Source organism: Eurosta solidaginis, chromosome 2 (genome assembly GCF_040869045.1).
Source record: "Eurosta solidaginis isolate ZX-2024a chromosome 2, ASM4086904v1, whole genome shotgun sequence".
Taxonomy (NCBI): Eukaryota; Metazoa; Arthropoda; class Insecta; order Diptera; family Tephritidae; genus Eurosta; species Eurosta solidaginis.
The window spans coordinates 247,844,198-247,855,424 of NC_090320.1; the positions used below are offsets into that span (position 1 = coordinate 247,844,198).

General features: G+C 35.1%; 1 protein-coding gene across 4 annotated transcripts in view; it reads right to left on the reverse strand.

The window, feature by feature from the left end:
• Positions 1–10,506, reverse strand: part of LOC137240799 (ubiquitin-conjugating enzyme E2Q-like protein 1) — a 113,643-nt gene extending 103,137 nt beyond the window's left edge. Inside the window, exons 1-2 of one of the 4 annotated variants that reach the window (XM_067767556.1) lie at positions 10,348–10,485; positions 10,032–10,185 (exon numbers count right to left, since the gene is read on the reverse strand). The gene's annotated coding sequence lies outside the window, so the exon portion shown is untranslated. Of the gene's footprint in view, positions 1–8,324; positions 8,344–10,031 lie in introns of those variants that run through there. The other 3 variants (XM_067767557.1, XM_067767555.1, XM_067767558.1) reach the window with 3 other exon arrangements.
• Between the last annotated feature and the right edge of the window lie 721 nt (positions 10,507–11,227).

Consider the following 11,227-nt stretch of genomic DNA (forward strand, 5'->3'; position numbering starts at 1 on the left):
ATAGGGATACCTGAGAACTCAAACATTTTCACCTAGGACTATTTTTGACCCGGTCTTTTTCGACTCTGAAAAAAACAATAATAATTATTTTCCGTCCCTGCTCTTACAACACTTGATAAGTGAAATATCATTGATTCAAAACTATTTTTTGCTAAGTTATAGCTTATTATTCTAGTCTACGACTCTTTTAAACTTGTTTTATATCTCAGTTGCCGTGGTCTTTAACCGATCCCGTCCATTTTTACTATAAATATTTTCTGTTATAAGGAAAATTTGTGTACCCAATTTTATTACGATCCGTTAATTTTTCTTCGAGTTATGGCTCCCGTAGCATAGAAAATTGCTTAGTCATAAAAGGGGCGGTGCCACGCCCATTTTTTTAAATTTTAAGTTTTTCCTATTTATTGTTATAAATCCACTTGGGAAATGTAATACTATTGTTATAAAGCTCTTTTTTGCAAAGATATAGCTTATTTTATTCGTCCACGACCCTTTTAAAAATCTTTTATATAAAAGTGGCCGTGGTTCTTAACCGATTTCGTTAATTTTAGGTTTAACGATTTTTGATTTATGATTAATAATCTTTGTAAAATTGAGTTTATCACAAAACGGTGGTGCCACGCCCATTTAAAAAAAATTTTAAAATTTTAATCAAGAGTTTCAATATCAGTCCACGCGTCAAATTTCAACATTCTAGGTGTATTATTTACTAAATAATCAGGTTTTTTGTGTTTTCCAAAATGTTATATATATATAAAAAAGTGGGCGTGGCTATCATCCGATTTCGCTCATTTTCAATACCAATCTATTCTGGGTCCAGATAAGCTCATGTACTAAATTTGGTGAAGATATCTCAATATTTACTCAAGTTATCGTGTTAGCGGACAGACGGACGGACGGACATGGCTCAATCAAATTTTTTTCGATACTGAGGATTTTTATATATCTCGATTCCTTTATACCTGTACAACCAACCATTATCCAATCAAAGTTAATATGATCTGTGTGCAAAGCACGCTGAGTATAAAAACACAAGTTCCATTGTACTAAAAAGCGTTATTGCCTGTTAAGGGATGTTTTTTTTTAACCTAGCTAAGCAAAAAAATAGGTGTGGTTTTCAGGCGATTTCGCTCATTTTCAGAGCAAACAGTTGTAGCTATGAAAGTAATGCTTATGCCAAATTTCGTTCGGATTGGGAGACTGTTTCGAGAAATGGCATCAAAATATTTTGGAAAGAATTACAAAAAAAGTCACGCCCATTTTCAAATTTTTTTTAAGTTTTGCTTTTATCTCAACCATACCACTACTTAGATAGAATATTAGTCAAATACCATATTTATTACAGACTTTGTTAAGGTTAGACCTTTAGGAAAAGTGGGCGTGGTCTTTAACCGATTTTGATTATCTTCACTCAGTCTATATAATTGGGCAAGGATAGTATCTCTGCCAACTTACAACGTAATATCTTTTACGACTTTTTTTCTTCTTCTAAATGTTGCTGGTGCCACGTCCATATTCAAAAATTTTTTAAAATTATGTTTTAACCGATCCTACCTGCCAAATGTCATTACCTTAGCGGTATTCCTTTTTAATTATCTCATTTTTTCCATTTTTCAAAATTTTCGATATCGAAAAATGGGCGTGGTTATCGTCCCATTTTGCTCATTTTTAATACCAACTTATTCTGGGTCCAGATACGCCCGTATACCGAATTTGATTAAGATATCTCAATATTTGCTCAAGTTATCGTGTTTACGGACGGACGGACATGGCTTCATAAAATTTGAGCAAAATTTAAAGAGGCTTTTAATACTATGTAAATTCCGAGCATGCTTGCATGGGTCGATTCCGATTCGATGAAGTATGTCGATTAGGGCTCTTGTTAACAATCGATTATTCGACTGTTCGATTAGTCGAATAGCAACTTTTGATTAAAAAACGATCAGCTGGTATGCGATTCCACCGTAACATGCAATCGACTGTCATTATTCGAATACTGACAGTTTCATAAACTCAATTTTTCGTCATAAGAACTGAAAATATTTTCTTCCAGTTCCGAGGACGTCTACAATATCTTAACGAATAGCAGAACTCATAGAAAAATTACGAAAAACACTATTCGAATAGTCGACTCTGTCAGTATTCGAATGAAACAACTAGTCGATTAGTTAATCGATTATTTTACTAAACAACTTTACCTAATCGACTTATCGTTGATACGAATAATAGATTGTGAAGAGCTCTAATGTTGATGTCTGAATTAACCCATACACCACCGAAGAGTTTTCTCATCGAATATTCAGAGCCGTCAGTATCCAAGTTGCTGCATAATATAGTAAGACGGCTAAGTGACTTCTAGAGCTTGATTCGCATTTTCCGAGAGAGGACTTTACTTTTCAATTGCCTTTCTGAGGCCGAAGTTGATTTTTTTGTAATCCGCTAGATTCCTAAAAAAAAATGGCGCTCACAAATTGAACTACGCTAGTATGTGTATACATTAACCAGTCGTACTTATAGAAGCTAAAAAAAGTCTTGCGAATTGCTGTCCTTTTTTAGCTTCTTGACTAGAAGCATAAGTTTCACGTACAAATATATTACTATTTATACTGAGTTTATTCATTCATAAAATCCTGAGAAATTCGCACTTACATACAGACACAATATATACATATGTAAGTATAGGTAAAACTATTTCACTCCTAAATTGGGCGCAATTACAATTATTTTTGTTGTATCCTTTGCATTGACGTCATATAGTACTTTGCTACATTGTATCCCATTCCCGATAAACAATGCCGTTGACTAAATTTATGCACAATTATACATATACATTAGACCGGGTTTATACCCATACGAAATAAAATAGTTGGAAAAGTCCGCCACTAAATTTAAAGCTATGTTGAGAGGAACCCGGAAATTAAAAAACAATTTTTTTTTGTATTCTTGCAAATTGTAGCCGACATTTTTCTTTTGTTTTTACTTGTTTATTTGAAAACCGATTTTTAAAGTTGATATGTCATTATTTTTTCTTGAGAAGCTCAACTATTCTTTTTGATGTCCTTTAGAGCTCTGCAGTTGTTTTCACATACACCCTTTGTGATAGTTTGGAGAAAAGAAAATCATAGATCCTTTAAGAAGCTACAACTGATTCTGCTCTAAAATAAGACTGAAATTAGCGAAACCAATCGGCGAAAGGTTGACGGAATAAGTTGAAAATTTTGCATAATGAGTAGCTAATTAATTGCGAGAAAAAAATTTATAGCTTTACAAAAAATGTTATCTATTTAAACAATTGCTACGACTTCATTTCTTTGCCTATGATAGGTCCGATTGGTTTCGCTAACTTCAGTCTTATTTTAGAGGAAAATGTCATAAAAAAAAATTTGTAATGCAATAAATTTTTTTTCTCGCAATTAATTATGTAACATTTTCAACTTATTCCGCCAACCGTTCGCCGCTAAAATAAGGGACGTCTACAACTGGTTTAGCAGAAAAAACTGTAAGAAAACGGCTTCAGATCTCAAAAGAACCTAAGAAGGATGTATAGAGCTTTTCAAGACAAAAATTATGACATCAAATTCAAAAATCAGATGTCAAATAACCAAGTTACAATAAAAAAACTCATTTTGGCTGTATTTGCACGGATAAACCCAATTTTTTTTAATTTTCCCGAGCCCTCTCACATAAGTTTCAAATATCAAAATCGAAAAAAAGTAAAAAAAAATCAAATTTCGCAGGCTCGAAATTTTTTTTTTTTTTTTGGTTATGTGTAGTGGAACTTTTTTCTTGAGCCCAAATCCGATCGAAAAATCGATGGCGCGATATCGGTTAATAAATCGACCCAGTCTATTGTTTGTGTTATGTTCACGTGTACGCAAATATCATAACTTATTGTACATATGTACACACCTGTGAGTAAAAAAGAAGCAAAAGAATATTAACAAATTTCATTAAATTGTATGTATAAGGAAATCTATTTAATTTAATTTCGAAAACGTTTTCGAAAAAAATTCGAAAACACAAAAAGTTTTCAAAAACTTTAAAAAAAGTTTTCAAATTTTGATTAAGGACTTTATAAAACTTTTTAGTATGCAGTTTTCTTTCCAGTTCATTTTAGTCCGACAAAGTTTAAGTTTAGAGTCAAAAAAATCTAAAACAGCCCTCGGAAAAAAATTGTCAAATGTATTTGGGCTAAAAAAGTTTTCTAAAGTTCTTAATTAAAATTTGGAAGTTTTTTTTAAGTAATTGTTCGATTCTTATCCGATTGTTTTCAAAATTGTTTTACACGAGCCTGACCCGTGCGCATCTTGCGCAACCAATATAAAAGTCTCTTATCAAATATCAACAGAAATCAGCTGTTCTATTAACTTACAACTTGCGCTGCCATCTAGCGTACAATAGCAACTGCCGTCAATCAATTAAGACTTACAGCTTGCGCTGTCATCTAGCGTACAATACAGCTTGCAAAAAACAAAAATATACAAACATATACCACAAAAAACAAGTCTCCTAGTCAAAAAGTCTCTTAGTCTACAAAAAGTTAATAAATTCTCCAACTCAAATATTTTTAGGTTATGGATATGGCGACAAACAAAAAACCAAGTGGTTGGCTATGGTATGGTTATGGCTTTAGCGTTACGGTATGGCACCATTAATCGATTACATTGATTTCCATAAGGTTGGTTCGATCAGCTGTTTTATCTGGTTATGGTTAAGTCACCATTAACTGGCCCTTTTAGGATAAACATTTTCTTAACTTGCTACACACTGCAGACTTTGGGGTATACTTATTCCCAACATCGTCCATATTTTAAACTAAACACCTTCAGATATACCCACCGGAGACGGTTGATATTGAGTATAGTAATAGGGCCATGAAAAAATGCTTGCCGAATTGTTTATCTTGCCACTGCTAGAATAACAGGGAAATTGTATTTTTTTTTTTTTCAAAAAATGTGTGTGTGTGTTCGCTGTCAAACATACATTCAGCGAGAGCATTCCACCACATCAGATGTTCAATTAGATGAAATGGAGAAAAAGGCCGGCCAGCTAGCGAAAGCATGCCTACCTACGCATACATAATTTGAAACTTACTGCACTGTTAGAACTATCAAATGATTGGTAAGTATAAAATTAAGTATACATATGGCGATTTTGTTGAAATGATTCATGGATATCCAGAGTAACTGTTAAGTTTTTTTCGAGAATAGGACCAGAGACCGATGAATTCTAAAAAATTTTATTAAGGATGCGATTGCTTAGGACACTAAGTTTGTGGGTAGTGGACTGGAAACTCATACTTTATGTAGGAAGCGAATTGCTAGAAATTTGGATAGAGAAAACGAAAGAAGGAGGAGAAAGGGACTGAAAAAAAAATAGAGTTAGACGCAGATAAAGAGATACGAGAGAGCAGTGTTGTTGTTGTTGTATCGATAAGGTTGCTCCCCGAAGGCTTTGGGGAGTGTTATCGATGTGATGGTCCTTTGCCGGATACAAATTACGCTGAAGGTAAAAAACATGGAAATCCAAAGAGTAGACAAAATTAAGTATTTAGGAGTTTTGATTGATGATAATCTAAATTTTGGAGAGCATGTAACTTATCTGGAAAGGAAAATTGCACAGAAAATAGGCTTCATGTATAGAACATGTAAACATATCAGTCAAAGTCATAAAATATTGGTATATCGTTCAATTATTGAACCACACTTTATTTATTGTCCTACTATTCTGCTATTAAGTAATGATATATATATTAAGAAACTTCAAATACAGCAAAACAAGGCAATGCGATTTATTTTAAAATGTCCTCCAAGAACGCCAAAAATTGTAATGCTCAATAGATTAAACTGGCTTAGTATTAAACAGTCAGTTAGTTATTTCACATTGAAATTTATACACCAACTTAGGTTAGGAATGTTACCGAATTACCTGAGTAGTAAAATACATTATAATCACGAAATCCACAATTATGGAACAAGAAATTGCAATAATATAAGACTGCCTAGAATAAGAACTGAGTTCGCCAAAAGGTCTCTTGAATATTTAGGGTATAAAATGTATAATGAGTTACCTTCTGATTCGAAAGACTGTGAAAATATTAGTAAGTTCAAAGAAAAATTGTTTTTATATTGTACGTCACTAAATGTGACATGAGTAGTTATGTTTAATTTCTTATTTTAGCCTAAACTAGGTCTTAAAGACCGTAATAATAAATAAATAAATAAATAATAAATAAATAAATCCGGTACGCTCCGGTACCATAGCACCATTAAGGTGCTAGCCCGACCATCTCGGGAACGATTTATGTGGCCACATTAAACCTTCAGGCCATTCCCTACCTCCCTACCTCCCTACCCCCAAGTTCCACGAGGAGCTTGGGGTCGTCTGTTAGTGAAACAGGATTCGCCGCGGATAGGTGAGGTTGACAATTGGGTTTGGAGAAGCTATATATTGCGCTGGCAACCTGAAAGGTTGCGCTACACAGCCCCTTGAATCTGGTATTTTAGTCGCCTCTTACGACAGGTATACCTACCACGGGTATATTCTGATCCCCTAACCCGCTGGGGTATAAAATTTTCGTAATAATAGATGCTGCTATTTTTTGAAATCGCAGGTGTATATATATTTTGGATAACGGTTGGTTGTACAGGTATAAAGGAATCGAGATAGATATAGACTTCCATATATCAAAATCATCAGTGTCAAAAAAAATTTGATTCAGCCACGTCCGTCCGTCCGTCTGTTAACACGATAACTTGAGTAAACATTGAGATATCTTCACCAAGTTTGGTACACGAGCTTATCTGGACCCAGAATAGATTGGTATCGAGAATGAGCGAAATAGGATGATAACCGCGCCCACTTTTTATATATATAACATTTTGGAAAACACAAAAAACCTGATTATATAGTAAATAATACACCTAGAATGTTGAAATTTGACATGTAGACTGATATTGACTCTTGATAAAAATTTGAAAAAAAAAATTTACAAATGGGTGTGGCACCGCCCACTTTTGATAAAATCAATTTTACAAATATTATTAGTCATAAATCAAAAACCCCTAAACCTATCGTAACAAAATTCGGCAGACAGGTTGCCTTTACTATAAGGAATGATTTAAAGAAAAATTAGCGAAATCGGTTAAGGACCACGCCCACTTTTATATATAAGATTTTTAAAAGGGTCATGGACAAATAAAAGAAGCTATATCTTTGCAAAAAAGACGTGTGTAAAGCTGGCAGACCCAAGAGCTCAAAAATAAGTTTAAGTTGTTTGAGAATTAAGTGCATTTTAGGTGCTATTTAGGGCCATAAAAGATAATTTAGGTGCTCATTTGGTTTTCGAGATATTCGCAACAAAGTGTGGGTCTGCTAGTTAACGTCAATCTAGCAGACCCACAACTTAAATTTAATTTTTTTTAATAAAAATATATCAAAGTTAGGTGCTTTTTAGGGCCACAAAAGAAAATTTGGGTGCTCATTTGGTTTTCGAGATATTCAGCCCTATTCTGCATTTCGACTTGGATTGGAATTCTTTCGATTTGGCAATTTTGGTATTCTGTGTTCCAATCTCTTTCGATCCAACTTCGAATCGTTCGATTTTGTGTATTCTGCATTTCGATCGTAGTTCCGTTTTTCTAAGTTGCAAATTTGTTGGCGGAAAAATATTTTCTTTTTATTTTTTTATTGATTTATATTAGAATTTTGACCAAAATGTGATTAAACTTGTTAAGAAACGTAGAAGGCTTGATGATGATTGTTTTTTATATGTTTCCAGGTCAAAAACACCATGTCGATGTCAAAGTCCTTGGACGTATTTGCCCCGCAAAAGTATCTAACACATACTTGAAAGCATTCTTATTAAGTCGAAAGTTTTTTTTTGCACCTAAATAAGTCATTTAACTTTACCACTTTTCTCAATTTCTTATAATTCGTCACTCATTTCAAATGGATTACACAAATCTCGCAATATTTGCCTTTCCATTCTCGCCTGGTCATTTTCGTATGCGTTGCTTTCCAACTCCACAAACTATGCCGCGGCTTTTGATTCCATTTTAATATACAGCTATAATTTGTGTCTGTTCGTTGGGTCCAGTTATATGCCAAAGCAAGCTGCCTGAGTAAAGGAACGTGAAGCGAAAACGTAAACAATCCTTGCGGAAATAATAAATAAACCTTTATAAAGTATTTTAGGCCAGTGCAATGAAATTAGCATCCATAAAATTCAGAAAATGACAACTATATTCGTGCAGGAATCCGTTTTAACAAAACTTGGTGGCCACGACAGGGAATTGGCCAAAAGAACGACAAAACACACTTACAATTATGAAAGCTCTTCACTCAAAAAAATATAACACTGCGGCAATATATTCTATTGCTTTTTTGGCGTGGATAATAAAATATAAACGTTTTTCAGTGTTTTTTTTTTTAAATTTCGTTTAATTTATTTTGTTCCAATGTTCACACATTCCGTACAAACAGCTGATTACGAAAAATCATTTGCTCTTCCTCTTCTCGTTATGATTCCGACGTAATGCAGAATACCCAAATTCGATTAAAGCGGAGCGTAGAACGGGAACGTAATCGAAATGCAGAATAGGGGTGAATATGACCACATTAAACCTTATAGGCCTTCCCGCCCCCTACCCCCTAGTGTCATGAGGCACTTGGGGTCGCCAGAGCCTCACCTGCTAAACATGTGTATGATACATTCAAAATTTGTAACAGGATTCCCCTCGCGTAGGTGAGGTTGACAATTGAGTTGCGGAATTTTTGAAGCTATAAAGCTTTGTACCTATTGCGCTTATCAACACATTGAATACCACGAAACGAGGGTGTAGGCTGCTAGCAATGCGCGGTTTCTTAATTGGGTAATAGTCTAGTTGAGGGGTCGACTGCTAATACGCTACCAAAAATATCGAGTGTGGTGTCAAAAGACGCGTATTAATCTCGAGAACAATAATCCGAAGGCGAAAAGGAAAAATTGTATCTCTGTCCGGAGATATTTGCAGTTGAAGTTGGCGATTTCCATGTGGTTGTTGTTGTGTTTGTACCCACAAAAAAAATTGTGCATCACCGTGGCGGTAGCCACGGTTATACCACAAACCCGAACTTGGCATTGGGGTGGAAGGGTGGTTGTGTTGTAAGACCATCTTTGCAAAGGCGCACCCTAAACATACACTTATATGCGTATATAAGTTTAATAGGTAAAAAATAGTCTAGTTGAGGGGTCGACTGCTAATACGCTACCAAAAATATCGAGAGAGGTGTAAAACGACGCGTCTTGACCTCAGTATTAATAATCCGAAGGCGGAAAATAAAAAGTTTTACGCGTTCAAAAGATATTAACGAAAAACCGAAAAAAGACCTCCGAAACCGGGGGTCGGATCCATAGTATTTTTGCGCAGAACACCTTTCTGCTTGGCGACCTTCGTCCGCGATTATAAAAAATAACCCTGGGCTACGCCATGCCAAGTCCGGGTGTGTGGTATAACCGTGGCTACCGCCACGGTGATGCACAATTTTTTTGTGGGTACGAACACAACAACAACCAATCGCCAACTTCAACTGCAAATATCTCCGGACAGAGATAAAATTTTTCCTTTTCGCATTCGGATTATTGTTCTCGAGATTAATACGCGTCTTTTGACAACTCACTCGATATTTTTGGTAGCGTATTAGCAGTGACCCCTCAACTAGACTATTACCCACACCCGGACTTGGCATGGCGTAGCCCAGGGTTATTTTTTATAAGCGCGGCCGAAGGCCACCAACGCAGAAAGGTGTTCTGCCCAAAAATACTATGGATCCGACCCCCGGGTTCGGAGGTACCCGTGGGTCTTTTTTCGGTTTTTCGTTAATATCTTTTGAACGCGTTAATATTTTTATTTTCCGCCATCGGATTATTAATACTGATGTCTAGACGCGTCGTTTGACACCTCTCTCGATATTTTTGGTAGCGTATTAGCAGTCGACCCCTCAACTAGACAATTACCCAAAACATTCACACTTGCGAATTAGCAACTCACCTCTTCTTATAACTAAAGTTTCATCAAAATGCACTTCGCAATGCACTTTACTTCTTTTATTTCGTAATTTGCTTGCTACACCCTTCAAAGGGCACTTAACTGCATCTCTGTCGACACACTTTTTTGTTTTTGTTTTTTTGTACCAACAGCCGCCCTATATGAGACAAATGAGCAAAATCAATTTTTGCAGCGGCACAGACTAAAATTTTAATAAGATACAAGCACAGATATTTTCACACCATTTTAAAAAATTTATTTTGCAATTATCAAAATATGAATTTTATAATCGTCGCCGTTGAATTATATGCACACATACCTATGCATTTTGCATTTTATTCATATAGCGCACTTGCGTTATGTTTGTATCAAATTTATCTGCAGCGTTTTTGTTTTGGTCTTTTTAAATGACCTGCCCTATTAACAACCAATCGCTGTGAAATTCCGCTAATAACTTGTGTTACAGAAATCAAATAGAAATGCAAAAACTACAAAAAGTAACAACGTTGCTAATTTACGTGCAACATTCTGGAATATTTGATTTGTTACAGGGTGACGGGAAGATGAATTTTTTTTGGGGTTTAAGTTAAGCGCCAAATACACGACATGAACATTTCAGCAAGTATGGCGAAATAGCTCATAATTGTAGTAATTTCTGAACGGAACAGACGTGCGCGGAAAAGTAAAATGGACAATAAAAAATTTCTGAGTGAATTTATTGAAATGTATAAATCTTTGCCATCATTGTGGCAAGTAAAAAGCAATATTGCTGCAGCACAATTGTTGTCCGTATTCATCGCTGTCTGAAAGAGAACTAATGTTCGGCCAAAAGTTCGTATGGTGTATGGCCAAAGCTGCGAACAAGATTGCGGAATGTTCGCGGAAATGTTCGTGTCGTGTATTTGGCGCTTTAATCCCGCACCGTGGCTAGGGAGGTCGATTATAAATCGAATTTTTTCGCCCATTCAATGAATTAAAGCGCCATCACCAATTACAAGATTTTTCTCTATTTTATTTCAATATGGGGTGTGATGCCATGTGTTTTTTATACCGTTATGTTCAATTATACTTGTTCCGTTAGTTCACATTCAATTATTGGTATTTTCTTTATTTTATATGTGTATTTTTTCCAGGCATGCTTAACCAACGAAACGATATCATTTCGTTACGATAATCAACGTTAATAAACGAAACGAAGT